The sequence below is a fragment of the Tupaia chinensis genome, unplaced genomic scaffold (genome assembly GCF_000334495.1).
Source record: "Tupaia chinensis unplaced genomic scaffold, TupChi_1.0 Scaffold143705_1, whole genome shotgun sequence".
NCBI classification, from domain to species: Eukaryota; Metazoa; Chordata; class Mammalia; order Scandentia; family Tupaiidae; genus Tupaia; species Tupaia belangeri.
In genome coordinates this window covers 304,317-330,524 of record NW_006203553.1, presented here as the reverse complement: position 1 = coordinate 330,524, position 26,208 = coordinate 304,317, and the positions used below count along the sequence as shown (strand labels likewise).

Sequence of the window (26,208 nt, the reverse complement as noted above, 5' to 3'; positions counted from 1 at the left end):
CGGGCTGTGTGTGTGTGTGTGTGTGTGTGTGTGTGTGTGTGTGTGTTGAAGTCGGGAGTTTAGAGTGGCCAGAGATGCGAGACAAGTGGAGAAGGGAGGCGCTGTGCATGGGAGAACGCTCAGTGACTCTCCTCCTCGCAGGGTCTGAAACACCACTTCTGCAAATCACAGTGCCACGGAGGGCAGACGCGAACACCAGTGATGTCAGTGATCCAGAATCTCATGTAAGTTAGAAATCGTCTGGTTTAAAGGTAGGGCTGTTTGATTTTTACTGCGCTACCTGGTCCTAATCAACTCAGACATAGCCCTTGATGCGATTTTGTGCTGTAATTGTGCTAGAGAGTTGTTTGTTCTGTGTGAGGGCAAATGTTTAGATTTCTTTCTTTTCTTTTTTTTTTCTTTTTTTGAAGAAAAGTTTTTGCTATAGGGCAGTGAGCTTGCTATAAAGACAGACAGAGACAGAAAGGGAGAAATCACCCCCCAGGGGGCATGGCCACCCACTAATCCCTTCTCCTCCAGTCTCCTCTCCGGATCTTGGGCATGCAAGCACCGTATCCAGGCATGAGTTTAAGCCTCAGGGTCTGGGGCTCCAACCATGGTCAACTACGTGGGAGTCCATAACATAACCATGATGCCACCTACTGGTCCCAAGTGTTTGATTTTTCTTTTCATTTCTCTTCTGTATAATTTTATGCAACTATTTTAAAATAGAGACTCAGAAAAAAATGTCCCAAATTTCTGTAACTCAAAATAATATGCATTGTTTAGGAATCGTTTTTCAGAATGTATGCACATTAAATATCTATTTTCATGTAAGTGATGTCATAGTAATATTTATCTTGTAACGTGATTTTAAAATGACCATATAAAAAGAACTTCTTGGGGCGGGCAGGTAGCATGGTAGTTAAGGGTCTTGGACTCCATATGGCCTACTGCAGTTCAAGTCCTAGACCTGGTGGCTTGCTTTCTCACTCTCCCTCTCTTTCTCTCTTCTCAGTCTGTCCCTCTCTGGTCAAATTAAAATAAATAAATAATATAAGAATTTTTAAAAAAGAAAAATAATGAAAAAAAAAAGAGACCACCTTTGGGACCCGCAGGTGGCATAGTAGTTGAGGCACTGGACTCCCACATGACTGACTGCAGTACAAGTCTCAGACTTGGGGACTTGCTCTCTCACGTCCCCCCCCCCCAATCTCTCTCTCGTTCTCTGGTGGGTGCATGTGCTCTTCGGCAAAGTAAAAAAGAAAAAAAATTATAAATAAAATAATTCTTTAAGATAAAATGACTTCTTGTTTATATGTACATTACATATATGAAAGTCTTTGTAAAATTAATGTCATTTTTTTTTTGGAGAGAGTTTTCACTGTAGGGCGCGTGCGCTCACCCAACAGACAGAGAGACAGAAAGCGAGAAATCACCCCCCAGGGGGGATGGTCACGCCGCAATCCCTTCTCCTCCATTCTCCTCTCGGGATCTTGGGCACGCTCGCACACGCGCCCGGCGTGAGTTTTAAGCCACCGGGTCCGGGACACGAACCGCGGTCGACTACGTGGGAGTCCAGCGACATAGCCATTACGCTAACTGCTGGTTCCCAAATTAATGTCATTTTTGATCTGAAGAATGAAGTGTGTACATTGTAAGATTAAATCTAGGTAGTACGAAGTTGCGAACAAAGTGAATGTCCACCCCAGTTGCAGTTTCTAAAGGTAGTAAATTTGAACTAAATGTGTATTTAGACATGTACATACACACATTTATTTTCAGTGATCATGCAGGAGGATCAGTGGATTTTTATTGATAAATTAGGATTACTTTTAGGATAATAATATAGCTCAGTTTCACAGCTGCAGAATATGTTATAATATGATTATATTGTTATTTTTTTGATATGTAGATAGTTTCATAAATGTTCTTTTATAGTTATCTTGGCAGGATCAATGAGAAAGCCATTACGAAAGTTTTTGGAGGCCCAGCTGTGGTGGCACAAGCAGTAGGGTAGTGCAGTGAGGCTGGGGCCCTACGGGAGGGCCAGGAGGGGATCCCACCCACTTGACCTGGTGTGGCTGTGCTTCTAGATAAGTGGGAGGCAGGAGTAGAGGCTTGCATCTGAGTCCTTGTACAAAACAAAACAAACAAAAAACCTTCTGTCTCTTTCTCCCTCTTTCTCTCATAATTTTTGTTAATTGTTATAGGATGTGTGTACTTACCAGAGAGAGAGAGAGAGAGAGAGAGAGAGAGAGAGTCAGAGAGAGAGAAGGCCAAAGGCTTTCCCCCCAGACCCTGCCCCTCTATTCCGAATGGGGTGTGATCATGTTGCAGTCCCTTTCCTCCATTTTTCCATCCTGTAGGGGATTTGGGGCTTGCACACGCAGGTGCCTGGAATGGTCTTCATGCTGCTGGGGCTGCTGACGATGTGGGATCCAGCTTCCTTAATTACTAGGCTATGATTGCAAGATATCTTCCAGAAGAGTTGCATAATTTTTGTCTCCTATTAAGAATGATGATGCATATCTTCTTAAACCTTCACAGGCCAGTCTTATCTCTGCTAATGTGACCATCATAATGAAAGCCTTATTTATTTTTTATTTTTATTATTTTTTTTGCTATAGGGCACGTGCACTCGCCGGACAGAGAGAGAGAGAGACAGAGAGACAGAAAGCGAGAAGTCACACCCCAGGGGGGATGACCACGCCACAATCCCTTCTTCTCCATTCTCCTCTCAGGATCTTGGGCACGCACGCACTTGCGTCCGGCGTGAGTTTAAGCCACCGGGTCCAAGACTCGAACCATGGTCGACTACATGGGAATTCAGTGACATAGCCATTACGCTAACTGCTAGTCCCAGAAGGCCTTATTTTTAATTGATATTTTTATTATGTTTTAAGATAATATGTATGTGTGTTAAGATGTTGAAAAATAGTATATATTAAAATGTTTTAACATCTAAAATTAGTGAAAAAAGTAAATTAAATTTAAATAGCCTTACTTACAACAGTAAAAGTTGATTTCTGACTAGAATAGGACAGCAGCTATTTTAGAAAGATATTCTAAGAAAAATGAAAAGGAAAAGGTAAAATACTGGAAAAGAGAACTACAAAAAGGAGTCAACAGAACCATGAAAAATGGATGCCCATAGCTTGCAATTAGAACAAAATATTCAAATCTATTAAAAAAGTCGTAAGTTGAATAAGATGAAATAAACAGAAGTGAAACACCGAAATGCTACTCCCTCACCCCTGTTCCTAGCTGTACCAACTCTAGACAGATGTGTGTAATTTTATCAAATGCACAAGTCTGAAAAATTCTTACATATTGAAATTCCTGCATGTACTCACCTAGATCGGAATTCTCAGAAAGTTCTTTTGCCTTTTTCTGACAACAACCAACTTCACTATGTTGTCATCTTGAACTTCATCTGGAAGGGATTACACAGTGGTACTTATTTTGCATGCCTGGGTTTTTTCATTCAGTCTACTGTTTTTAAAGTTCACCCATGCTGTTGAGGGTATCAAGCAATTCATACATTTTCTGGTTGTATGGTATCCTCGAAATTGAATTACTAACTTGTTGATGAATGTTGTCTTTAGTTTGTAGACATTATGAATAAATCTGCTATGAAGAAACAGCCATCATTGATAATATGGTTAGACACGCACATTTCTAGTAACAAAATGCTGGTTGGTTTACAGAATATGAGCACATTTATATTTAATAAATATGGTAAATTATTTGCTAAAGTGGCTGTACTATTTTCTCTCTCCACTAGCAGTGGAGAGAGACTTAGTTGTTCTATGCCCTTTGTAGTCAGTAGGTGTGGTCAGTCTTCGGCTGCTGTTTATAATGTGTTGGTTTTATTGTGTTTTCTCTTTCCTTTTTGAAGTATTATGTATCGTATGGCAGTGATGATGAGTATTAGTTGAGTATTTATGGGTCAACTGACTGAATTAAAATGATCGTTCTTTGGTCTAATATTGCCTTTTAAAAGTTTTTTTGATGACATCTTAGAGTAAACAATAGCTTTTAATTTTGATGTTTTCCAGTTAATCAAATACATATTTTATAGCTGCTTTTTTTTATCTTCTATTTCAGAATTACTTGGCAACACAAAACCATGAAATGGTCTAATATATTTTTATAAATAGATTTCTGGGATTGTACTTTGGATAGCATTCGGCGTACAAATAAATTTTAATTCAAGCGAAATGTCAATAATTTCAGACTTTACAGTTCATGAACTTAATCCATCATTTCCATTTATTTGTCTTGCTTAATTTTTCTTTGCCAAGTTCTGTAGTTTTTATTTAGAGGCCCTGCATATCTTTTCATGTTTTTTTTTTTTTTTTTTGAGAGAGATTTTCACTGTAGGGCGCGTGCGTTCGCCAGACAGACAGAGAGAGACATAGAGACAGAAAGCGAGAAATCACCCCCCCAGGGGGGATGGTCACGCCGCAATCCCTTCTCCTCCATTCTCCTCTCGGGATCTTGGGCACGCACGCACACGCGCCCGGCGTGAGTTTTAAGCCACCGGGTCCGGGACACGAACCGCGGTCGACTACGTGGGAATCCAGCGACATAGCCATTACGCTAACTGCTGGTTCCCCATCTTTTCATGTTTTTGTGATGCTATGACAAATAATTTCTAGTAAAGTTTATTTTTTGATAGTTTAACTCTTATAAAAATAACAAATTTTTGTATATTTATCTCTCTATATAAATATGATAAATAGTAAATCATTATAACTAATAGTAATATTTTCCTGCTACTTCATTTAAATTTTTATGTATTATACTCATGTTATTTGCAAAGTAAGAAGAATTTTGTTTTTTCCCCCAATGTTTGTGGTATTTTTTTTTTTTTTTTAAATATTATAGGGCATGTGTACTCACTGGAAAGGGACAGAAAGAGAAGGTAAGAAAACACCCAATGGAGGGATGGCTACGCCATAATCCTTTCTTTTCCATTTTCATCTTGAGATTTTTAGGCATGCCCACTATGTTTTGTGGGTCACTGTGTCTGTGATTCTTAGTTGTGCAGTTGGCCATGTGGGATCTAGCCTCCTTAACCACTATGCCATCATCTGGCTCTGTCTTTTTTTTCCCTCTTTTTTTAAGGCAGTTTCATAATCTCCCTGCCTCAGCCTTCCTAGTAGTTGAGACAACAGGCTGTGCTGCCATGTAAGACCAGGTTTTTTTCTGATGGGGTCGAGTCCCATACCTGGCGGCTTGAAAATCACACTTCGTGTGTCTGTGTGCATGCCCAAAATCCCAGGAAGAGAATGGAAGAGAAGGCACTGTGGCATGGCCATCACCCCAAGGAGTGATTTCTCACTTTCCCTCTATCTTTTTGTCTCTTGTGAGTGCACGTGCTCTATGCTGAGAACCTTAAAAAATTATATATCTATATACACACACACAATGCAAGTGGGACTACAATATGTAAAATGTATATTATGCAGTAAGAACAGTTATAATAGATATATAACAATTATACTTACATGAATAAAAGATTTTAAATATACTTCCTACATTTACACATTTAAAAAACTAGAAGAACAAACTACGACTTACGGGAAATTAAGTTCAGAACAGAAAAAAAAAAAAAAAGGCAAAAAAAACCCCATGTAGAATAACCATTGAGTGGACCACCAAAACTAGTAATAATACAATTTGAAAAAAATATCAACTAAATTGACAAACATTTAGCAGGACTCCCTCAGAGGTCATTAAGCTAGGTTGAATAAGACATGCACAGACGTAAAAATTAACTGTATGATCTCACTTGTATATGGTATCTGAAAAGAAAGGTTAAGCACATAGCAGCCTAAAATGGGACAGTGGTTACCTGATGCTGGGGGGTTCTGGAAAAAAGGGGAGATGCTACCAAAGGGAAAAACTTTCAGTTATAAAATGAATCAGTATGAAAGACCTATGTACAGCATGATGATTATAGTTAACAGCATGTAAGTGTATAATAGAGAGAGGAATAGTGATTATATACTTGAAATTTTCACATAAAGGAGGTCCCGAGTGTTCTCACACATAAACAAAATACCGACTATGGGATGATGGGCGTGTTAATTAGTTTGATGGTTGTAACTGTGTCACACTGTATATGTGTGCCAAACTATTGCATTGTACATATTATGTACTCTTTAAGTTTGTCCAAATTTTGTCAATCATATCTCAAAAAAGTTGGGGAAAATGCTATAAAAAGAAGCTCTAGTAGAGATAAAATGGAATTCTATTACTAATACAGTGATTAATTTATCATAAAAGTATCATCAAATTAAATCTGTTTGTCAGTAATAACGAAGTTCCATTAAATGGTGTGACTTCTAAGTGAATGTGGGCCGTTCCCAAAAACTGTGTCTTTAAAGTTGTGTCTTTGTGTCAAGTGACCCTTTTTAGCTCAGAAAATCATCAAAGGAGACAGGGACTATCCATAAGTAGCACTTTGGGCAGCTGGGAGTGGTAATTCCTTTGATTTGAACAGGAACATTTGTATTGTATCATTTAACTCTAAATTTTATTTGTTTTGAGAACTGTGAAGTAGAAAGAAGATAACAACATTCATGTTTATTCAATGATTACTCAGTTTTGTTTTTTTTTTTCCCATAGAGCACATGTGTTCACTGGAGAGAGAGAGAGAGAGAGAGAGAGAGAGAGAGAGAGAAGGAAAGTGACTTCTCAGGGGTAGTGACTCCTCCCAGGGGTATGGCCATGCCGCAATCCCTTCTTTCGGGATTTTTGACGTACATGTACATATACCCACCATATTTCAAGCTGCTGGGTCCGAAGCTTGAAGAATGATTGACTATGTGGGAGTCCAGCTCCTTAACAACCATGCCACCTGGTGCCCCCACATGACTCAGCATTTTTAAATTTAACTTTCATTTTTAAATTCAAATCTCATTATAACAGATGCTAATGAAGAATTCTCTTAATTTTGAAATAGATTCAGATTTGATATAATTAATTGATATAATTAATTATTATATCATCTATCTCAATGTTTAGACAAACAGAATACAGTCTATGTTTGTATAAAAGGATATACATCTCAAAAAACCATGGCTTTTACTTTTAAGAGGTTGAAAAATTTTTAAGAATTTAAAAAGTTTATCTATTATTATTATTTTTAAAAAATTTGACCTAGGGCCTGGATGCTCACCAGAGAGACAGAATAAGAGAGAAAGAGAGTGAGAAAGCAAGCCACCAGGTTGGGGACTCAAACAGTGGTCAGTCATGTGGGAACCCAGCACCTTAACTACCACTCTATCTGGTGGTCCCAAGATGTTGGAAATTTCAACATATAAAATATTTTTCTTTAAATATTTTGCTGCAGGTCACCTATTTTATTGAAATTGAAGGGAAAACATACACCCTCCTTCTTGAGAAACAGTAAGTAGCCATTCTTTTCCTTTTTTTATATAGTTATTTTTAGTGTCATAATTTAGGACAATCACTGGCCTAAAATGAGATGTGAAAGAACATTAATATTTTATTTATTTAACAATTATATCTTCTTTGTGATTCATGTTAGACTTGAATTTCAGGTCTTTGAGGCAATACGAATTTAATGATATAAATATTAATGCAGGCCTAATAAATAAAAATTACTGTATGTAACTCCTTAAAATGTAACCGATATACACAAGTACAGTAATTAAGATCTATGTTTTATTTGTCTGTTTTTAATTTGTTTTATCTTCACATGTCATTTTAAACATTTATATGTATATATATGACTTTTTTTTTTTGAGAGGTTTTCGCTATAGGGCGCATGCGCTCGCCAGACAGAGAGAGACAGAGAGACAGAAAGCGAGAAATCACCCCCCAGGGGGGATGGTCATGCCGCAATCCCTTCTCCTCCATTCTCCTCTCGGGATCTTGGGCACACGTATATATATATATATATGACATTCAGCATTGTACTTGATAACTGATAAGAATGTTAAAGAAAAACTGAAGTGGATATCAGGCCTAAACAGTTTCTAAGAAAACAAACTAAGCTTAATAATAGTCCTGACCTTACTTAAACTGTAAGCCCAGTAAAACTTAACTTGGGTCATTCTTGGTAAATACTTGCATTAGAGGAAAACAAAATTTAACATCATCCAATCAAAAATTGCCAACTAATATAATTACGTGATCAGGAACTTTCCAACAAGGTAAAACAAAAGTCACTGTTGTAACATTAATGTGTGAAATAACTTCTTTATTTTACTTCCATCCTGATGACCTAATCTAATCCCAATTACCTCCTAACACCATGGTTGGATTAAATTTTTACTCTTTTAATACCATCTCAGTAATAATGAATTTCAACATGTGACTTTTCGGTGACACCTTCACATCATAGTATACTTTTTCTGGAAAAAACAAATTTACTTCTTATAAAATAATGACTGGGGAACCAGCAAGTGGCATAGTGGTTAAAGTGCTGGATTCTCACATGGCTGACCACAGTTCTAGTGCTGGTGGCTTGAAGATGACACCTAGCACATGTGTGTGGGTGCCCCAAATCCCAAGAAGACACTGGAGGAGAAGGGATTGTGGAATGGCTGTACCCTCTGGGGAATGATTTCTCCCTTTCCCTCTCTCTCTTTCTCTGTCTCTGTCTCTCTCTCTCTCAGGTACACACATGGAACTTATGGTAAAAACAAAACAAACAAACAAAACTAAAGAAAACAATAATAATTACTGGAATATCTGTGCCATTAATAATAGAACATTGTATCCCCTGCATTTGTTAACTCAGATTTAACTCAATATTGCAAGGTCTTGATGCTTTATGCCAAAGTATACTCCCTAGGTTTTTCTGTAACCCACCTGTGGACGGCGATCTAATATTCTGTGACCTTGAGCATAGATACTGGGATTTATAGAAACACTATTGCAGGAAGTACTCTTGAGCCTTATTGAAAAGAACTATACAAGATTCTTCTCTTCAGTCATACTGAAGCACAATTTCAAGGTTCTGAGATTTGGGTTCATATATCTCAGCTAAAGAGAGCGTCTTCAGACTTTTGGACTTGTCAACCTATAAGTGATTTAAAGTTAAGGTTATCTAAGGGAAAGCCACCCCTGGAAGTAGACGGATCACAAAGTAGACAACTCTTTCAAGACCATGGAACTCCACTGAATTCCCTTTCATATATTAGGACTTGATTAGTTTTACATTAATGCAGAATGTTCAAATGTATGCTTGTACTTTTGTTAGGAACTTTCAGGGCTCAAAGTGAGCATCCCTCAAGTTCAGTTTCTAAAGTATAGTCACTCTTCCTAACCAAGTAGTTGCTGGTTATGTGATCATTTAGATGAATGGGAAGCATTGTAAGTGATCATTGAACCTACTGCCATCCAGATTTGGGTGAGCGATATTGGAAAATGACTTTATGGAAGGGTTTGTCATCCTTAGATTGGCAAATTGGTTGATATTTATGATCAGTTGATTTGGAAATGACAATAAGCAGCAGAAGCAAAGGGAGGGCTTACAAATGCCATTGGCTTCATTATTGGTAATTTATGACAATGCACAAAACACCTTAAATAGCACTAACATCATCTAGGTAATGTCTAGACTCTCTGGAATGACACTGTTTAGTTCGACCGAGTTGATAGAGCTTACTCCTTTATATAATAATGTGGATAAAGATCAGAACATGGCAACATTGTCCTTAAACACACCGTTAAGTATCTTTCATCAATTGTGGTAACAAAATATGTAAAGTTTCTGTACATGTAAATATGTAAGTTGTCTGGATGCCGTGGCTTGAGTTACTTTCTATGTAAAACGACCAGTGTGACTTTGTACATGCCAGGCAAGTCCTTAATTTAGGATCAGTTAGTCATAAAGTAACCCACACAAATGAACCTCTCACATTTTCCAAACCTAATCATTCAAAGGAACTCTGGGTTTCCTCCTTTAGTAAGACCTATTTTTCCTCCAGTCAGAATCTCTGAAGTAGAAAAATCACTTGTTATTAATCATATTTAAGCAACTGTTGAAAAAAATGTTTGAATGATACTTTAAGTTCTTTTCAAGTACTTCCATGAAATGAATATTTTGGCTCTAGCTGTACTCAAAAATAAAAGATTTCTTGGAATTTTAACTGCACAAGAATGAGGTGCGTGTGGCCTAATGGGCTACAAATGTGTCTGGGTTAACAAATCAGAAATGGTTGCCCCAAATGTGAAGAATATCATAGAACAGACATGAGCCGTTAAATCTTTTTTTTTTTTTTAGAGGTTTTTGCTATAGGGCGTGTGTGCTCGCCAGACAGACAGAGAGAGACATAGAGACAGAAAGCGAGAAATCACCCCCCATGGGGTATGGTCACACCGCAATCCCTTCTCCTCCATTCTCCTCTTGGGATCTTGGGCACGCACGCACACGCACCCGGCGTGAGTTTTAAGCCACCAGGCCCGGGACGCGAACCGCGGCTGACTACGTGGGAGTCCAGTGACATAGCCATTACGCTAACTGCTGGTTCCCAGGAGCCGTTAAATCTTGAGTCCCGAGAATCTCTTGGTCATTCTTCTTTCTATAATCATTATATTTACGTCTCTGCTGCCATGTATTCTCTTAAGCATTTTAAATTATTACTAGAGGACATTCACATGCCAAATGGTTGCTGTCAGGGTTAGACACCTTGATAAAACTAGCACCTGCTCTGCAATTGCTGTTGGCACCTGTGATTCTGAACCCCAACTTACCTGTGATGATGTTGATAAAGTCTGCCTGAATCTAGCCCAGTGACTACTTCAGTAATGGTAACTTAAAGTAACACTCTCCCAACTTGGTTTTTCCAACTTGCTGAGGGAGGGGGACCAAAAGAAAGGAAAACAAAATTAAAATGGAGACTGGGCCTTAAAAACAATCTAGGGTTTTTTTTTTGTTTGTTTGTTTTTGGTTTATGTGTGTGTGTGTGTGTGTGTGTGTGTGTGTGTGTGTGTTGGGGTGGGGAGAGATTTTTGCTGTAGGGTGTGTGCACTTGTCAGAGAGACAGAGACAGAGATAGAGAGATAGAAAGCAAGAAATTTCCTGCCTTGGAGGATGGCTGTCCTGCAATCCTTTCTCCTCCACTCTCCTCTCAGGATTTTGGGCACACACACACATGTGTCCTGCATGAGTTGCAAGCCTTTTGTTCTCATAATTGAGTAATGTCTTGACAGTGTGTAAAATTTGTAAGTCATATTCCATATACATATATACATATATGTATATACACACATAAGTATGTATATGTATCTGTACATATATATTCCATATATACACATATATATACACACATGTATGTGTATATATATTCCATATATATATGTGTGTGTGTATATATATGTAATTTTGTACTGTCATCTTAAATAAATTTTCCAGTACATGTTTTGGTGTGTTTTGCTATAGGGCGTGTGTGCTCGCCAGACAGACAGAGAGAGACATAGAGACAGAAAGCGAGAAATCACCCCCCATGGGGTATGGTCACACCGCAATCCCTTCTCCTCCATTCTCCTCTTGGGATCTTGGGCACGCACGCACACGCACCCGGCGTGAGTTTTAAGCCACCAGGTCCGGGACGCGAACCGCGGCTGACTACGTGGGAGTCCAGTGACATAGCCATTACGCTAACTGCTGGTTCCCAGGAGCCGTTAAATCTTGAGTCCCGAGAATCTCTTGGTCATTCTTCTTTCTATAATCATTATATTTACGTCTCTGCTGCCATGTATTCTCTTAAGCATTTTAAATTATTACTAGAGGACATTCACATGCCAAATGGTTGCTGTCAGGGTTAGACACCTTGATAAAACTAGCACCTGCTCTGCAATTGCTGTTGGCACCTGTGATTCTGAACCCCAACTTACCTGTGATGATGTTGATAAAGTCTGCCTGAATCTAGCCCAGTGACTACTTCAGTAATGGTAACTTAAAGTAACACTCTCCCAACTTGGTTTTTCCAACTTGCTGAGGGAGGGGGACCAAAAGAAAGGAAAACAAAATTAAAATGGAGACTGGGCCTTAAAAACAATCTAGGGTTTTTTGTTTGTTTGTTTGTTTTTGGTTTATGTGTGTGTGTGTGTGTGTGTGTGTGTGTGTGTTGGGGTGGGGAGAGATTTTTGCTGTAGGGTGTGTGCACTTGTCAGAGAGACAGAGACAGAGATAGAGAGATAGAAAGCAAGAAATTTCCTGCCTTGGAGGATGGCTGTCCTGCAATCCTTTCTCCTCCACTCTCCTCTCAGGATTTTGGGCACACACACACATGTGTCCTGCATGAGTTGCAAGCCTTTTGTTCTCATAATTGAGTAATGTCTTGACAGTGTGTAAAATTTGTAAGTCATATTCCATATACATATATACATATATGTATATACACACATAAGTATGTATATGTATCTGTACATATATATTCCATATATACACATATATATACACACATGTATGTGTATATATATTCCATATATATATGTGTGTGTGTATATATATGTAATTTTGTACTGTCATCTTAAATAAATTTTCCAGTACATGTTTTGGTGTGTGTGTGTTTGTTATTGTGCATAAGTCTTGTTAATCCTTGCATATATATTTATTATCTGTCTCTTCTTCTTTTAAGGGAATATCTTTTTACCCCTGAGAGAAAATTTCCTGTATTATTTCTGTAAATTTTACTTTCTCCATATTTTTTATTCTATGGTAAATCTACGATTTTACCCTGGGTCTTTTGGCTCTGTCCATAACTATTTTTAAATTTTTTTTTGTTGTGTATTTTATCAACATTTGCTCTCCCTTAACTAAGCTACTAATTCTGTTATCAATAATAAAATTCCCTTTGATTCATTTATTGAATTATTTAAGTGCCATGTATTTTAGATTGAGTGTCAATTTTTTTATTGAAAAGATCACCTTTGAAACCTTATTAACTTTGCCTGTAATTATGATTATATTGTTTAGCCAGTGCTGTTTCATTAGAAATCAAGATTTTAAGTTTCCTCTTACTTTTGTGTAATCCCTTCATGTGGGATATTGTTTTCCTTTGACCATTTGTGCTGTTACTGCTTCCCTGAGTAAGCCAGCGTCTTCTGTTACTTGTGTAGAAGTAAGAGTATACTGTTGAAAGCCCAGGGTGAATAAACTTGCAAGCCGAAGGGTTATCCTTTCCATTATGCCTGTCAGGATATCTGTCAGGTTTTTGCTTATAATTCCCTTCTGAGAACTGCTTCTGGATTCCCTCCCACCACCTCCTTGCACTCGCTGGCTGTTACTGAGATGCGACTGCCCTCGCACCAGCGTTCCTGGGTCGTGGACTGCACCTAAGTGCAGTTTTATTCCTTGAATAAACTGTCAGGTCGGTTTCCTTAAATGAGCTGGTCGATGACAGTGCATTTTCTGGGAAGCTCTCTAATTTTGTTATTTTAATTGAGAAGCAGTGGTAGGTTGTTGCGTAATAACCGTTCTTTTCCTGGAAGGAAACTTGTACTTCTCTCCACCGTGTTGATGCCAATGTTGATACCAGGTTTGGCTGTAAGATTGACTTATGAAACTTGAGCCCTCATCCAAACAAAAGCTTTAGAACTTTAGTGCTTTAGAAATTTTGTGTAACAAATTACAACCGATTTTTATTTTTTCCTCCTTTTGCTACAAGAATGGCATTTCCAGGAAGGAGTGGTGCCTTTTCCTAGGTTCTAGCATAAAGCAGTCATGGTGCTGAATGTTCAGCAACCTTGACAAGGGCACTCATTTCATTGTTGGTTTAAGGTCTGAGCTTTTGAGGGATTTTCTTTTCTTTCTTCTTTTTTTTTTTTTTTTTAACCAGAACGTTACTTCATGAAGGTTATTTAATATAAAAACTATGTATATGTATGCTTATACACACACATCAATCTGTAAAATTGGTCTATTGGTAATTATTTACAAATGCTAAGTCAGGTACTTATGCCATGAGATTGATTGATGTTTGAGTCTGAAAGAAAGTTGTGGAAACCCATTAATAGAAGCGCTGTCTGTCATCTGCTACTCTACATGTGTCTTTGCTTACCAGTCGATCGCTTTTCATTCATTACAGCGTTCCTACTGACTCCTGGTTATATTGGCTTTTTTTTTTTTTTAAATATTCACCATATGCTGTTCGAAAAAAGTTTTATCTATTTAGTTTTTAGATGTTTGGATATATAAAATTGAAAGTAAATTTTGTTTCGTTTTATTATTGGGGAAATTATTTTGATTAATTATATTACAACAAAGTGTTATATTTTTGGTTGAATAGGTCATTTTTACACCCACATTTCCTGGTGTATTCATATAGCAAGTCAGGAACATTGTATCCAGAGTCTTCTTCTCTAAAGGTGAGTTTTGCTTTCTCTTGATGAGCTTTACAATTTTTTATGTGAAGGTGCCATTGTTGGGAAGAAAATGAATGCTTTGTAGTCCACAGAGTTTTTGGTGAAACAGATGACAAATCAATCAAAAGGTAATGCGACACTTACTGCAAAAGTATGTTAAAAAGAACAACTACCTTTTAAATTTGGAATTGAGAAATCACTTATAAAAAGATAGGTAAGTTATGAGTTATGTGTAGAAGTCTTGGGAAGAGTTTGAGGGCAAAAGGTAGTTAATGAAGGGACCAAGATACACTAAGCATTTTTTCTTTTCTTTTCTTTTTTCTTTTCTTTTCTTTTCTTTTCTTTTCTTTTCTTTTCTTTTTTCTTTTCTTTTTTTCTTTTCTTTTCTTTTTCTTTCTTTCTCTCTCCCTTCCTTCCTCGTCTTCTGTTACTTGTGTAGAAGTAAGAGTATACTGTTGAAAGCCCAGGGTGAATAAACTTGCAAGCCGAAGGGTTATCCTTTCCATTATGCCTGTCAGGATATCTGTCAGGTTTTTGCTTATAATTCCCTTCTGAGAACTGCTTCTGGATTCCCTCCCACCACCTCCTTGCACTCGCTGGCTGTTACTGAGATGCGACTGCCCTCGCACCAGCGTTCCTGGGTCGTGGACTGCACCTAAGTGCAGTTTTATTCCTTGAATAAACTGTCAGGTCGGTTTCCTTAAATGAGCTGGTCGATGACAGTGCATTTTCTGGGAAGCTCTCTAATTTTGTTATTTTAATTGAGAAGCAGTGGTAGGTTGTTGCGTAATAACCGTTCTTTTCCTGGAAGGAAACTTGTACTTCTCTCCACCGTGTTGATGCCAATGTTGATACCAGGTTTGGCTGTAAGATTGACTTATGAAACTTGAGCCCTCATCCAAACAAAAGCTTTAGAACTTTAGTGCTTTAGAAATTTTGTGTAACAAATTACAACCGATTTTTATTTTTTCCTCCTTTTGCTACAAGAATGGCATTTCCAGGAAGGAGTGGTGCCTTTTCCTAGGTTCTAGCATAAAGCAGTCATGGTGCTGAATGTTCAGCAACCTTGACAAGGGCACTCATTTCATTGTTGGTTTAAGGTCTGAGCTTTTGAGGGATTTTCTTTTCTTTCTTCTTTTTTTTTTTTTTTTAACCAGAACGTTACTTCATGAAGGTTATTTAATATAAAAACTATGTATATGTATGCTTATACACACACATCAATCTGTAAAATTGGTCTATTGGTAATTATTTACAAATGCTAAGTCAGGTACTTATGCCATGAGATTGATTGATGTTTGAGTCTGAAAGAAAGTTGTGGAAACCCATTAATAGAAGCGCTGTCTGTCATCTGCTACTCTACATGTGTCTTTGCTTACCAGTCGATCGCTTTTCATTCATTACAGCGTTCCTACTGACTCCTGGTTATATTGGCTTTTTTTTTTTTTTAAATATTCACCATATGCTGTTCGAAAAAAGTTTTATCTATTTAGTTTTTAGATGTTTGGATATATAAAATTGAAAGTAAATTTTGTTTCGTTTTATTATTGGGGAAATTATTTTGATTAATTATATTACAACAAAGTGTTATATTTTTGGTTGAATAGGTCATTTTTACACCCACATTTCCTGGTGTATTCATATAGCAAGTCAGGAACATTGTATCCAGAGTCTTCTTCTCTAAAGGTGAGTTTTGCTTTCTCTTGATGAGCTTTACAATTTTTTATGTGAAGGTGCCATTGTTGGGAAGAAAATGAATGCTTTGTAGTCCACAGAGTTTTTGGTGAAACAGATGACAAATCAATCAAAAGGTAATGCGACACTTACTGCAAAAGTATGTTAAAAAGAACAACTACCTTTTAAATTTGGAATTGAGAAATCACTTATAAAAAGATAGGTAAGTTATGAGTTATGTGTAGAAGTCTTGGGAAGAGTTTGAGGGCAAAAGGTAGTTAATGAAGGGACCAAGATACACTAAGCATTTTTTCTTTTCTTTTCTTTTTTCTTTTCTTTTCTTTTCTTTTCTTTTCTTTTCTTTTCTTTTTTCTTTTCTTTTTTTCTTTTCTTTTCTTTTTCTTTCTTTCTCTCTCCCTTCCTTCCTTCCTTCCTTCCTTCCTTCCTTCCTTCCTTCCTTCCTTCCTTTCTTTCTTTCTTTCTTTCTTTATCTTCCTTCCTTCCTTCCTTCCTTCCTTCTTTCCTTCCTTCCTTCCTTCCTTCCTTCCTTCCTTCCTTCCTTCCTTCCTTCCTTCCTTCCTTCCTTTTCTTTTTTTTTCTTCCCATAGGATTCATGTGCTCACTGGAGAGATACAGAAACAGTGAGAGGGAAAGTGAGAAATCACCCCTAACCCACAGGAGGGATACCACATTGCAATCTCTTTTCTTCCATTTTCCTCTTGGGATTTTGAGCATGCACACACATGCACCTAGTGCGATTTTTGAGCCCCTGGCCTGGTGGGCCATGTGGGAGTCTAACACCTTAACCACTACGCCACCTGCTAGTACCCACACTAGCAGTTTTAATTGATATCATGGGACTTGAGCATTGGAAGAAATGGTGGAAAATTCACATTTATACACTAAGATATAAACTTATTACAATGCCATAGATATTAAAAATATTTCCCCACTTTATGTTTGTACTTAATCCTACTTACAATGTTTTAAAAATCAAAAGGAGGTTTAAAATAAAAGAACATATGAAAACGAGTGAGGATTAATAAACCAATTTTGTATATAATCTCAGTAGGTTCATATGCAAAATTCTGAAATTTGAATATATATAAGAAGCAGGAGTCAAGAATTTTTTGAAAGTATATGAGAAAATTTTACTCTGTAAGATATTTATTCTGGTAGAACAGATCATCGAGAAGGAATGAATGACAATGAGTGGCCAGGTTCTTCTATGTTGGAATTGAGAGACAATGCAATTAAAAGTACATTCACTGTAACAAGATTTTCTTTCCCGTTTATATACAAGTACAAAGCTTAAACAAGTGCATAAGGTACCTGTTTGCAGACATGTGACAATATTTTAGGATCAGGAATTTTCTCCTTGACAAATGGAAACCACAGAGGGTGAGCTTCACATTCAGCTTGGCTTTGTGACTGAGGTAATGCCCGGATCAAGGCATAGGGAGGTTGAGTCAGGTACAACTCTAAGGGATTAGCGTTTAGGACTGCTGAAACCGCTGGGATTGCAAGACTCAGTCCCGTCGTTAAAGGATGGCTATGAGATGTGTCCCCCCCAGGTTGCCCTTCTGTGCTTGACTATGAATTAGGTCATGTTGTGCTAAGAATCTACTGAAGAGTTGTGAGGAAAATGAAAGAAGCAAAGGTAAAGAACTATTGAGAGATACTGGGTTTTTGACGCAGGGAGGGTAGAGTGACTTTGCTCAGACCCAGGCATTTAGCTAAAACCAGAAAGGCTAATTCTTGGCAAATAGATCACTACATAGAATGGGGCTGTCCCACATTCTAGTGGTTATGAGATCTGGATCCCACATGGCTAACTGGTTTCAAGCCAGGCCCTGAAGGCTTGAGAAACATGGTGATCATGTGTACCTGCATGCTCAGAATCTCCATGGGTGGGAGAAATGCAGGAGAAGAGATTGTGGCATTCCCATGCCCACTGGGGAGCTGCTTCTCTCTCACATTCTCTTTCTATGTCTCTCTGTCTCTTTCTGGCAATCACAAACACCTTTTGAAAAAAAAATCTGAAATTAAAGACCAGTCTTTTCACTACCAGTCTCCATTCTCACCCCAATGACTAAAATTCAGCATTTAGAAGGTTAAAGAGAATCACAACCAAATTAATTGTGTTATAATACTACTCTGCAAAGGGATACCTCTAAGTAAAGAAAAGAATGAATGCAGATAAGGACAAAAATGAATGAGATAGAAAACTGTAAAGGAATAGGGAAAAAATGAAGCTGAAAAAGAACTATTAAAATTAGTAACTGCTAGTAAGATAATCTAGAACAGAACTAGAAAATTTTATCAATATTAGGAAGACAATATTATTAGTCATACAGAAAGTAATTTTTCAGAGTTTTATGAAAGCTTTATACCCATAAATATGATAATGTAAAAAAATGGGTGATTTCCTTAAAAAGGTAATTTATTAAATTTGGGAGAAGGGGACCAACAGTTAGTGTAATGTCTGTCACTGGATTCCCATGTAGTCGACTGTGGTTTGCGTCCCGGACCCGGTGACTTCAAACTCATGCCGGGCGCATGTGCGTGCGTGCCCAAGATCCCAAGAGAAGAATGGAGGAGAAGGGATTTCAGTGTGGCCATCCTCCCCTGGGGGGGTGATCTCTCACTTTCTGTCTCTATGTCTCTCTCTGTCTGTCTGGCGAGCGCACATGCTCTATAGCAAAATCCTCTTCAAAAAAAAAATTAAGTTGAGAGAAGAAAAAATAATCTCTCATTTATTTAATATCTCCTTAACATTGAATTTCTATATAACCACTTTCCCTCAAAGAAACATCAGGTTTATACATTCTCATACCAACGTGTTCAATATATAAGATGAAAGGAACTCTTGACCTCTTGAGAGACAATCACCTTTTTCTAGTTTTTGACTATTAAAAATAATGCTTCTATAAACATTGATGTACAGTTTTCTGTGTGAATATATTTATTTCTCTGGGATACATGATCAGAGTTGTGATTGCCAGCTCATGTGGTAAATGTATATGTGTATTTTTAAGGTTTTTGCTATAGGGTGTGTGTACTCGCCAGAGAGAAAAAGAGATAGTGAGAGAGAAAGTGAGAAATCACATCCCTCCCTGGATGGCTACACCACAATCCCTTCTTCTCCATTCTCCTTTTGGGACTTTGGGCCATGTAGGAGTCCAGTGCCTTAACCATCATGTGACCTGCTAGCCCCATCATTCTTTGTTTTTTGATCATAGCCATTCTGACTGAGATTAATTAGATGGGATCTCTTGCAGTTTTGATTTGCATTTCCTTTATTACAAGAGATAATGAAGATTTTTTCATATGCTTCTTGGCCATTCTTATGTCTTCCCTGAGAGTTTTGCGTTCATTTTGTTTGCCTATTTTTTGATCAGATTTTTAATTTTTTTTTGGGGGGGGTGAACTGCTTGAGCTCCTTATATATTCTGTTTTCAGTATCTTGTGTGTAGTGTAGATTGCAAATATTTTCTCCCATTCTGTGTGTTTTCTCTTCCCTGTAATCATTGTTTCCTTTGCTGTGCAGAAGCACTTTAGCTTGATATAATCCCATTTGTCTATTTTGGGATTACAGTTTGTACTTTAGAGATCTTATTTAAGAAATCTTTGCCTACTTCAGTATCTTCAAGTATTTTTTCTGTGTTTTACACACATAGTTTTATGCTTTATATTTATATATTTGATCCTTTTTGAGGTGATTTTTGTTAGTGGTGAGGGATAAAGGTCCAGTTTCATTTTCTATAGGTGGATATACAGTTCTTCTAGCCCTATTTGTTGAGAAGACTTTCTTTTCCCCCACTGGGTTGTCTTGTCCTTTGTGAAAATTCAGTTGGCTATATGTTTTGGGATTTATTTCTGTATTCTCTATTATTTTTTGAGTCTGTCTGTTTTTGTGTCAGTACCATGCTGTTTCATTATTACAGCTTTGTAATATATTTTGAGGTTGAGTAGTGAGATGTCTCCTACTTTATTCTTTTTACACAATATTGCCTTACTGATATAGGATTTTTTTCTTTATGACTCCAGATAAAAGTTTATGATTATTTTTCTATGGGGAATATCAATGCTAATTTGATTAGAATTGCATTGAATTATTAAATTAAATTGGGTAGAATGGATATTTCATTTATAGCATTAATAATTCTTCCAATCAAGGAACATGGGCTATCTTTCCATTTTTATGTATCATGCTCAATTTCTTCTTTTCAGTTTTTCATAGTTTTCCTTGTTGAGAGTTTTTTCCTTTTTCTTTGAGTGTTTTTTTTTTTTTTTAACTATAGATTGTGTGTGCTCTCCAGAAAGACAGAAAGAGACAGAAAGATAGAAAGCGAGAAATCACCACCCAGAGGGGATGGCCACGCCACAATCCCTTCTCCATTCTCCTCTCGGGATCTTGGGCACGCACGCACACGTGACCATTGTGAGTTTAAGCCATCGGGTCCCTGACTCAAACTGCAGTCAGCTACATGGGAGTTCAGCATGGCCCTTACGCTAACTGCTGGTCCCGTTGTTGAGGTTTTTCACCTCTTTGGTTAGATTTATTCTTAAGTATCTTATTTTTTTGTGACTATCATACATGAGATTGCTTTCTTCAATTCTACCTTAGTCTATTCATCTTTAGTGTATAAAAAATGCTATCGATTTTTGTATTCTGACACTTTATTGAATTTATCTATCACTTCTAGGAGATTTCTGTGTGTGGATTCTTTGGATTTTCTATGTATATAATAATATCATCTGTGAAAAGAGATAATGGCACTTCTTTTTCTATTTGGATGACTTTTTTTTTAACTTTTCTTAATTTTTCTTTTTATTTGCCATAAGGTGTGTGCACTGGCGAGAGACACAGAGAGAGAGAGAGAGTGAGAAACTACTCCCCAGGTGGATGACCATGCTGTAATCCCTTCTCTATTCTCCTGGGATTTTGGGCACGCACACAAATGTGCCCAGCATGAGTTTCAAGACATTGGGTCTAGGACTTGACCCTCAGTCGGCCATATGGGAGTCCAGTGCCTTAACTACCATGCTACCTACTGGCCTGTGATGCCTTTTTTCTTAATCTCTTGTTTTATTGTATTGCCTAGGACTTCTAGTACTATGTTGAAAAGGAGTGGGGGAAGCCTTCAGTTATTCCAGTTTTTAGTGGAAAAGCTTTCAGCTTTTCTCCATTCAGTAGGATTTTAGCTATGGGTTTGTTATATATGGGTTTTATTGTAAGAAATGTTCCTTCAATACAGATTTTGCTGAGAATCTTAATCATGAAATCATAAAGGATTTCTTTTTGTTAATGTTTTGCTGTAGATTGCATGTGGTCACTGGAGTGAAACAGGGACACACAGAGAGGGAAAGTGAAATCACCCCAGGGACAATGACTATGCAATCCCTTCTCTTCTATTGTCCTCTTGGGATTCTGGGCATATACACACATTTGCCTAGCATGATTTTCAGGCTGTCATGTCTGGGACTCAAACCATGGAGTCAGCCTTGTAGAATCCAGCATCTTAACCACCATATCACCTGCTGACCCAAGATGTGTATTGATATTTCATCAGATGCTTTTTCTTAATTATTTAATATGATATATATTTTTTCCTTCTGTTAATGTGACACATTATTGTGACACAAATTTCATTTATTGTTTGGTGTATGTTGAGCTACACTTGCGTCTTTAGGATAGTCTATCTGGTCATGCTGTATAATCTTTTCAGTGTATTGTTGAATTCTATTCACTAATATATTATTGAGGATTTTTGCCTCTAAATTCATCAAGGATATTTGTATGTAGTTTTTTTTTAGATTTATCTTTTAATTTTTTAAATTGTTGTTTTGTCTTTGTTTGCTTTTGTGATCAAGATGATGGAGGCTTCATAGAATGAGTTGGGGAGGGTCCTTCCTTTTGGATCATTAGAAGTAGTTCGAGGATAGTTAAGGCTAGCTCTTCTTTAAAAGTTTTATAGAATTCAGAAATGAATCCATTGGGACCTGGGCTTTCCTTTGTTGGGAATACTGGTTCAATCTCATTACTTGTTATTAGTCTATTCTGGCTTTCTTTCTAGTTCAATCCAGATAAATCACGTGTCTAGAAATTTGTCCATCTCATCTAGGTTTTCTTTGTTGGTATGTAGTTGCTTGTACTATTCTTTCACAGTCTTTTGTATTTCTGTTATAGCTGTTGTAATATTGTCTGCTTTATTGCTGATTTAATCTGGTTTATTGTCTGTTTTTGATTGCTAACATTGTGTCGATTTTGTTTATCCTCTCAAAAAACTAGGTTTTGTTTTTGTTTTTGTGTAATTTTTAAAAATTTCTATACTTCATTTATTTCTACTCTAATCTTTATTGTTTCTTTTCTTATGGTATATTTTGGGCTTTTTTGCTTTTTGTTTTTTCTTGTTTTCCTAGTTCCTTGAGATGCATTGTTAGGTTATTTATTTGCCACCTTTCTATTTTTGTGTGTGTGTGTGTGTATGTACGTACACTACCATAGAATTACTTCTAATGATGCTTTTGCTCATCCCAAAGATTATGGGGAGATGTGAACTTATTATCATTGGTTTCAATAAATATTTTTATTTCACTTGTAATTTATTCAGCAGCTTTGTAGTCATTCAGGAGTAGATTTAGTTTCTATGTTTTTCTGTGTTTTTGAGAGCTCTTTCTGTAGTTGATTTCAAGTTTAATTCCACTGTGATCAGAAAAGATGCTGGTTATTGTTTCTACAGTTGTAAATTCGTAAAGTCTTATTTTGTGTCCTGTAATGTGGTTGATCTCTGATAATGTTCCACATGATGATGAAAAAAATGTTTATTTTTTGGTTGTGGAGTGAAATGTCATATAGATGTCTATCAGATCTATTGATTTATGATATTATTAGTTCCTGTGTCTCTGTTTTTTTTTTGTCTAGATGATATGTTCAGTGGTAACAGTGGGGTGTTGAAATGTTGACATTCCCCTAAATTAATGTGTTGTAGGTATCTCTCCCTTTAGATTTAACAGTCTTTCTTTCCCTCTTTGGGAGCCCATGTTAGGCGTGTAAATATTTATAGTTGTTATATATTCTTGGTTAATTAATTCTTTTAGTAGTATGCCCTTTTTCTCTTTTTGCAGTTTTTTCTTGAAGTCTGTTTTGTCTGATATCAGTATTATGATTTTAGCCTTTTATTTTTTGAATTATTTTTTAAAATTTATTTTTATGATTATTATTTTTAAAAATTTGACCACAGAGAGACAAAGAGAAAAAGTAAGAATATAAGCCACTAGGTCCAGGACTGTGGTTGACTGTGTGGGAGTCCAATGTCTTAACCACCACACCCCCTGGTGGCCCCAACATTAACCTTTTTTGATTTCTGTTTATATGAAATTACTTTCTTCATCCCTTCGATTTCAGTCTATGTATGTCTTTGCCAGAGAGTTTTATTCTTTATGTAGCATATAGAAGACTCCTTAAAAAAAAAAATTCCATTTCACCAGTATATGTCTTTTAACTGGAAAACTTAACCCATTAATATTCCTTGTTATTATCAATATTTGTGAACTTATTCCTGCTATTTTGTCGGTCATTTTCTCAGTTGTGTTGTATTCTGTTGTTTATATTTGTCTCCCGTTTATTTTTCTGAACTACTTCTTGAAAAGCTGGTCTAGGGAACCAGCAGTTAGCGTAATGGCTATGTCGCTGGACTCCCATGTAGTCTACCGTAGTTTGCGTCCCAGACCCAGTGGCTTAAAACTCACGCCGGGCGCGTGTGCGTGTGTGCCCAAGATCCCGAGAGGAGAATGGAGGAGAAGGGATTGTGGCGTGGCCATCCCTCCTGGGGGGTGATTTCTCACTTTCTGTCTCTGTCTCTCTCTGTCTGTCTGGCAAGCACACATGCCCTATAGCAAAAACCTCTCAAAAAAAAAAAAAAAAAAAAAAGCTGGTCTAGTGTTGGTAAATTCTTTCAGTTTTTGCTTATCTGGAAATGATTTTCTTTCTACTTCCCATTTGAAGGATAATCTTGCCTGGTATAATGTTCTTGGCTGATTTTTTTTTTTTCTCTCTCATAGTTTTATATGTTTGCCCATTCCTTCTTTGCCTGCATTATTTCAGTTGAGAGATCTGAGGTTAGTCTGATGGGTAGTCTTTATAAGTAACTTGACACTTCTTTCTTGCCATTTAAAAAATGTTGTCTTCTGACTTTTACCAGTTTTGCTGTGATATGTCTTGAAGAGAGAAGGATGTTCTTATGTTGATGCTATTTGATGCTCTTTATAGTTCCTGGATCGAGATGTCTGTATGTTCTTCTAGATTTGAAAAGTTTTCAGATAGTATTTCATGAGATTTTCTATGCTTTTTCTATCTCTTTGCCTTCTGGGATACCCATTATGCAGCTATTCAGCTTTTTAAAGGTGTCTAGACTTTCCTGTATCCTGTCTTCATTTTCGTTATTGGTTATTTTTTCCTTGTTTTCAGTGGCTTGGACTAAGTTAGAGATTTTTTTCTTTAAGGTGAGAGATTTTTTTTCTTTTGTGTGGTCTAATCTGCTGTTTAAACTTTTGAGAAAGATTTTGATTTTTCTTGTACTGTATTCTTCATCTCCAGAAATTCTGTTTGATTCTTTTTTATAAGTGTCTATCATGTCAAAGAATGATTTTCTCATTTTCAGAAACCAGTTGTCCATCTTCTCTTGCATCTCACTGAGTTTTGGTACAATTAATATTCTGAATTCTTTTTCTGACATTTTTGTCATCTCTTATGTGTAATCTGTTTTTGGTGTGGAGTTACTGTGTTTCTTTGGGAGAGAGCTATCTCCTGGTTTTCTCATATTTTTTATATCTCTGCATTGAGTTTTAGGCATCTGGTGAAGTACTCTGTTCTTTCTAATTTTTGGAGTAGGTTCTGTAATGCTGTGGGGACGAACAACCCCAGATAAGTTGTATCTTTGGTGATTCAGAAGGGGTTAGTGATCAGCTGTCTTCCAGATAAGGTCAGAGCTTGTGTAGGCTAGTGTGTATTTCATACATTTTGGGGAGGTTTAATAGAGCTGCATTGTGGGTGGCATCAGTTGGAACAGGTAACTATTTCCCTAGAGTTGAGACCGATAGGAGGGAGAGTATAGGCCTTCCTTGCCTGTTGTGCAGGGATTAGCACCCAAGTTCTTTAGTCTCTGTCAGGGTTGGAGTGTATAATCTTTTTTATAAGTTGTTGGATACGATTTGTTAGTATCTTGTTGAAAATCTGCGTCTATGTTTATCAGAGATATTGGTCTATAGTTTTCTTTCCTTGTCCTGTCCTTAACTGTTTTGAGGATAAGGGTAATGGAAGCTTCATAGAATGAATTAGGGAGAGACTTATCCTTTTGGATCTTTAGAAATAACTTGACCAGAATGGGGGCTAACTCTTCTTTAAAAGTTCTATAGAATTCAGAGGTGAAGCCATCAGGACCAGGGCTTTACTTTGTTGGGAGGTTATTTATTACTGATTCAATCTCCTGGCTTGTTATGGGCCTATTTAGACTTTCTATATCCTCCTGGCTCAATCTTGGTAGATTATATGTGTCCAGGAATTTGTCCATTTCACCCTGATTTTCTTGTTTCTTGGCATATAGTTGTTCATAGTATCCCCTATCAATGTTTTGTATTTCTATTATGTCTGTTGTTATGTTGCCTGCTTCATTGCAAATTTGATTTACCTGGTTCTTTTCTTTCTTCTTAATTAGTCTGGCTAATGGTGTGTTAATCTTGTTTATCCTTTCAAAGAACCAGCTTTTGCTTTCATATATTTTCTGTATAATTTGCTTATTTTTTTATTTCATTTATTTCTGCTCGAATCTTTATCATTTCCTTTCTCCTGGAGGTTTTCTTTTTCTTTTTTTAAATTTTCTTGCTATTGCTTTTCCAATTCTTAGAGGCATAATGTTAGGTTGTCCACTTGCCCTTTTTCCATCTTCTTTTTATGTGTACTAATTGCTAGGAACTTCCCTCTTGTGACTGCTTTTGCAGTGTCCCAGAGATTATGGAAACTTGTGTCCTCATTGTAATTGGCTTCCATGAATCTTTTGATTTCAGTCTTTATTTCTTCAGTAGTTGTGAAGTCATTCAGGAGTAGGTTATTTAGTTTCCATGTATTTGTGTATTTTTGAGGATTTCTCTTGAAATTAAAATCAAGTTTAATTCCATCATGGTCAGAGAAGATGCTGG

General features: G+C 36.9%; 1 protein-coding gene across 2 annotated transcripts in view; it reads left to right on the top strand.

Annotated features, from left to right (window-relative positions):
• Positions 1–144: 144 nt before the first annotated feature.
• The window catches only part of LOC102494881 (A disintegrin and metallopeptidase domain 3-like), a 94,785-nt gene continuing 68,721 nt past the window's right edge, over positions 145–26,208 (top strand). Inside the window, exons 1-3 of one of the 2 annotated variants that reach the window (XM_027766816.1) lie at positions 145–224; positions 7,346–7,401; positions 14,259–14,337. The gene's annotated coding sequence lies outside the window, so the exon portion shown is untranslated. Of the gene's footprint in view, positions 225–7,345; positions 7,402–14,258; positions 14,338–15,952; positions 16,021–26,208 lie in introns of those variants that run through there. The other variant, XM_027766817.1, reaches the window with a different exon arrangement.